This window comes from Sinocyclocheilus grahami, unplaced genomic scaffold (assembly GCF_001515645.1).
Source record: "Sinocyclocheilus grahami isolate Dianchi unplaced genomic scaffold, SAMN03320097.WGS_v1.1 scaffold95.1, whole genome shotgun sequence".
Lineage (NCBI taxonomy): Eukaryota > Metazoa > Chordata > Actinopteri > Cypriniformes > Cyprinidae > Sinocyclocheilus > Sinocyclocheilus grahami.
Genome location: NW_015505274.1, coordinates 664,969 through 670,968, shown reverse-complemented (window position 1 = coordinate 670,968; position 6,000 = coordinate 664,969). Strand labels below are relative to the sequence as shown.

The 6,000-nt window shown below is 35.8% G+C and overlaps 1 pseudogene; it reads left to right on the top strand.

Moving 5' to 3' along the window:
- Positions 1–3,212, top strand: part of LOC107587703 (WD repeat-containing protein 5-like) — an 18,946-nt pseudogene extending 15,734 nt beyond the window's left edge.
- The last annotated feature ends 2,788 nt before the right edge of the window (positions 3,213–6,000 follow it).

Here is a 6,000-nt window from a genome sequence, read left to right as displayed (position 1 = left end):
TGTGCATCTCCTAATAAAACACAATAGGTGTTTGACTGAAGCAGCACTGCACAGACCGTTCTGTGTGTGACATCAAAGTACAGCGAGAGCGATTAGACAGCATTTAAAAAAAAATTGTTTTGATGTCAAATAAGTCTTGCTGTTTTGCTTTTTTGTTAAAGCAGTGTTGCTGTTGTAAAGTTATACAGCTACAGTTGTGTTGCTGGGTTTTAAAGCAGGTTTGATTTTTCTTTCTTTCTTATCACTCTGTATTTACAGTATTTCACTGTCCACTCTGTTCAAATGTGGATGAATGGCTACACATAGATGTGTGCACACACTGTCAGAGCTGTGTGAGATCACTACCATCCTGCTTTTGTGGGGGTGTAGAGGTGTTAAATAATTTTTTGTTTAGTATTTTTTTTACCCATTGGTTTTTAAACATTCTAAAAGCTCTTTATTCCAAAGATACTACAAGCTAGTCAGTGTATTCAGTAAGTTGCTTCAGAAGTGTTGCAAGTTCTACGTACAACAATAAAACAGTGCATTGACATAAAAAAGGAAATTTACTTTTGGTACTTTAAACTGTCACCCCCCATTTTTTAAAATAGGCATGAAAGTGCACTATCCAAACTTAAATTGTTGTAATTTATGAACACTTTGGAATACAGACACAAGGTTGGTCTCTTTTTAAAGAAGAAAATCAGCAGATTATTGCAAAATTGGATTTTTTCCCACAAAGTATCAAAAAGTTATAGAAGTTTAAATTTACTTTAAATAAAATGCACTATATTAATTTTATTTTATTTATAATAAATATTTTACATAACAGGTTTTACTCTAAAATTGGTATAACATTAAAGCCTTATGTTTAAATAAGTTACTTTCCAAATTTGAGGTTGATATGAAAAAAATGGAGGTTCCTGAGATTTTATTTAGGGCATCATACCACAAACAGCCACCGGGTGCCATCCAAATTCCATTGAATTTTTTAATGCCACAAATGTCTAGATTTCTCTGTCAATATTACTTCTATCTCAAAATAACCACAAAATATGGAATCCTGAGACTCAGACCTTTCCAGTGATATTTGTCAAGATTATAAAAAATTTGATTCTAACAGACCGTAATGCATTTTGTAATATGACACTTGACACTGCCCACTAAGGGGGAGGAGACTGCCAAAAGATTTTAAAGTACCATTTCCACGGTAACGCAATGTCCGATTTCAAAATGGGTTTCACAGGATGAATCTTGGGCTTCTAAGCTTTCAAGTGATATATAATTCACGGTGACAGTTAAGGGGTTAAGTATAAGTACAGAAGTACTTGCTTTTAAAAGTACTTAAGTAAAAATCAGTCTTTACAACTTTTACTTGTAATGGAGTAATATTTGACCAGCAGTATCTGTACTTTCACTCAAGTAATGGAGTTGAGTACTTTGTCCGCCAATATATATATATATATATATATGTGTGTGTGTGTGTTACTACATTAATGATATGTTGATCATGCTAATATGTTAATTTCTATAGGTTTGATTGTACGAAATGTCCTCACTATTCAAAAATGTCCTATTATTGACTATAGTGAGGACATTTTGTACAATCAAACCTATACAAATGTTGAACACCAACTAGTGAGCCAGACCTCAGTTAAAAAGGCTTACAAATCGATAAAATCATGTTTATTATATTTAAATCTAGTGTTTTGCACTGGTTTCTGTGAGGGTTATGTTTAGAGCTGAGGTTGGGTTAGGTGCAGGGATTGAAATTAACTTTTTCACTCACCGGCCAATTTGGCTACTAAATTATTAAGTTACCGGCCATTCATAACTTCATGGCCAAAAAAAAAGACAGAAATAAACCTTCCCCAAGAAATAAATGAGTGAACATAATTTACGAAAAGTAACCGGCCAAATTGGCTAGTGATTTGACAGCGTTACCAACCACATCTGATTTTTACCCGCATTTAGCGGGTTGGCGGGTGTTAATTTCAAACCTTGGCTCTAGATATTAACTTATTGTTTATTGAACTGTTGTATAAAATAAATATCACATTTGTAACCATGCTGATTTTTAAAGAAAAATCGGCACTCTTCGTGTGATATTGATTAACTATATGAACTTATATAATTATACATTTTCTGACTCCTTATCTTGAAGTATGTGATCATTGTTAATGCATATTAATAGACTGAGTCATGCAACGAAAGAGCGCACTATAAAAGCGCACGCTGAACCTGCTCAGATTTGACCTGCATGAACTTCCCCAAGAAATAAATGAGTGAACATAATTTACGAAAAGTAACCGGCCAAATTGGCTAGTGATTTGACAGCGTTACCAACCACATCTGATTTTTACCCGCATTTAGCGGGTTGGCGGGTGTTAATTTCAAACCTTGGTTAGGTGATAAAAAAGTATAATTAATGTGATATAAAAAAATGGAAGATTATGAGATGTCCGCACTGAAATAGTCAAAAAAAAAAATTTGTATGTGCCTACTTTACCATATTTTGGGGACAAATTTGTGACCAGAAGTGAAATAAATCTGACAAAACATCCTTTTGAGGACGTCCTCCTTTGTAAACACAGTATAAAAATAAAATAAATAAAAAGGTTTTCTATTAGGGTAAGGTTATAGTGTTTATAATTAGCTGTATAAACAATACAATGTCTATGAAATGTCCTCATTTAGAGAGCTAAGTATCTGTGGGTAATGTTTCATCCTTTAAATGATCAATTGTACCTTTTTATTTGTATTTTTTTTGTGTGTGTCTCAAGACATATACTGGACATAAAACTGAAAAGTATTGTGTGTTTGCCAATTTTTCTGTGACTGGAGGAAAGGGAGATTCTGTTCCACTCTGTCAAAGTATTTGTTTTAATACATAGTTATATACTGTAGTTATTTAGACCAGTTTCTGAATAACCTGGATCTGTCTTGCTCTCATTCAGTGGATTGTCACAGGCTCTGAAGACAACATGGTATATATCTGGAACTTGCAGACCAAAGAAATTGTGCAGAAATTACAGGGGCACACAGGTATATGACATTTGCTACACCTCCCAGACTCAAACACATGGCAGCCTCTTTGATTTTGTTAACATAAATGTGATGTATTTTTGTTTTTAGATGTAGTGATCTCGACAGCTTGTCACTCTACAGAGAACATCATTGCCTCTGCAGCCCTGGAGAACAAGACCATCAAACTGTGGAAAAGTGATGGTTAAATTAAAGCACTGCACTTTCAGAGGCTTTAGTAGAAAACTTCAGACTGACGACTTCCAATAGTGTCCGTCTTTTACCATGATAGCACCTAGTGCAGGGTTATTATCTACTAGATGGGCAGGTCCTGTCTGCTCAGAATAGTGACAATCTCACTCATCTTTAAGCCTGTTCTCCCCTTAATATACTGTAATAATCTACTACTTTGATTTATTACTGAGGAGCAATTGTTTTATATTAAATCATAAATTCTATTGTTTTATTGATCTGGTTGGGTGAAGATGGCTGACATATCAAAAATGGATATATAAATGTTTTTGTCAAGCAAGAGAATTTTCAGGTCCCTTGATGAAATTTGTTTGTCATCAGATTTTTTGCTTTTTGTTTAAAGGGGTCATATGATGTGATTTAAATTTTTCCTTTCTCTTTGGAGTGTTACAAGCTCTTGGTGCATAAAGAAAATCTGTAAAGTTGCAAAGATTAAAGTCTCAAATCCAAAGAGATATTCTTTATAAAAGTTAAGAGTCAGCCACACCTACCTAAAACGGCTCGTTCTAGCACGCCCCCACATATCTACGTCACGATGTGGAAAGAGCTGCATAACGCCGCCCAAATGTTCACAAAAGAAAGAAGGCGTAACTTTTATTCTCGCTGTAGTATTGTTGTTGCTGCCGCCATGTCGAGACGCTATGTGTTTCGTTGTGAAAGCGAAACTACTTTGGTTGGCCTTCCAAAAAAGGACGATATCCACTTCATCATGCCTAGAGCTGATCCGTGCTGGTCGCTGAGGAAATACATCAACTTCGCGCTGTGGATCACCGGATCGGCTTTCACCGTGGACGAAGCGGAGTCCAGCCCGGGGTCGCCACATGTGGTTGCTGCAAGCCCACCGCACGCTCCTTCGTCGAATCCGCCGGCTGCGCTGTTCTCAAGCCCGCCTGCCTCTGCAGGGTTTTAATGTTTTTGTCTCGTCGCTCCAGCCGGACAGGGCATCAACAGTATGGTAAGGGACATAACATTTCTGTCACACACTTGAGGTATTCGGCCAATCACAACGCACTGATAGCTGGCCAATCACACCTCGCTTTTCAGACTGATGAGCTTTATAAAAATCGACACGTTTCAGAAAGGCGGGGCATAGAGGAGAAACAATAATGTAGAGTATGTGGAAAATAATGTGTTTTTTGAACCTTAAACTGCATAAACACATTTCATTACACCAAATACACAAAATAATGTTCTTTTTAGCAACATCATATGACCCCTTTAAGCATTTTGCAATCATTGATATTGATATGTGAATTTATAATATCCTTTGGATCCTTAAATTGTTTCTAACATTATTTTCCACTATTTAAGCTTTGAATTTGAAGGCATCAATTTGTCTTCCGTTTTATTTTCATGGTTTTGGGTTTGAACCATTGGAGCAGTAGGTAAATTTCCATGATTTTTTTTTCAATATGAAACTGTTAATCCTATTTAATGTTTTGGTTTATACACACAGACACACACACACACACACACACATGCACACATATATATACATATACGTGTGTGTGATATCTTATATATCATTTATTCATAACTATCAAATTGTTTTGATGTTTGCTAAAGACAACAACAACAATTTTTTTTTTTTTTTTACAATCTGAAATTTAATAGTCCTTTGAACAGACATAATAGGATAATACACAATACACCCTCCATTTGTCTTGTAAAAAAAGAATGAGTGAGCCGTCCTCAGCTCTCAGGTGAGGGTACCATGAAAACAAATGGCAGAGGAACAGAGAAGCCTTTGCAATGTAAACCTTTCGCTCAGTCCAGGTTTGAGGGCACGGCTCCACTTAAAAATGAATATTTACACCAACAATGTGTACAATATAGAACAGACGAAATAATGATATAGAGAATAAAAATTACACTTTGTACAAAAATAGATAATTATCTTAAAATGCATCTCTTTTGTGTTTTGTTGATATGTCCTGTGAAGGATTGGTGCCTCACAGGAAAATATTACAGATGTCTGATAGTGGCACATCAGGATTGTAGCTGATATCAGGTAAGATGTGCCTGGCTCTTGATGGTCTAACAAACCCTGTTTGACTAGTCCAACACAGTGCAAACCCAAGAGCGCTTTACATTGTCTGTGTTTTGTCTATACCTCAGCAAGGGGTCTTGTATGCACATTCTAAATATGCTGGTTTTGGAGTAATGAAAGGCCAAAGATGTCCAATGTCAGAACAAACAAATGTCTACTGATCTTCCCTGATGGCCGATTCAAATTTCTCCCTGGTCAAAGCATAAAAACATGACCACTAGAACTTCAGTTTCTGTATAACAATCACATTGACAGTAAATGCTGTTTATGTGCATATTAGACTGAATACTTATGTTGCTGTGAGGCCTGGAATTATCTTTTGGCAGAATGTTTTGTCTAAATCAGTAGGTCTTTTGCACTATGTCTGCTATTGACAACTGCTTCTGCTACACATACCTCCCGAATTCAAATAATAGTTATTAAAAGAAATTGTCATCATGACAACACTGGTTCAGATTGGCTCAATCTGCAATTGAGGTGTGATGCGGTAATACAAATGTTATGAAATCTATCATTATTACAGTTTCTTCCTTATGACACAGATAAGACTGCACAACAGAACCAAAAATTGCATTTGTATCAACCTGAGGCTTAGAAATGTTATTTTGCAATGTTTGCCAAGCATTACAACTCTTAAACTGTAACAACTTCATGTAATAGCAGATGAGTACAGCTGCAATGTAACAACTTTTCCA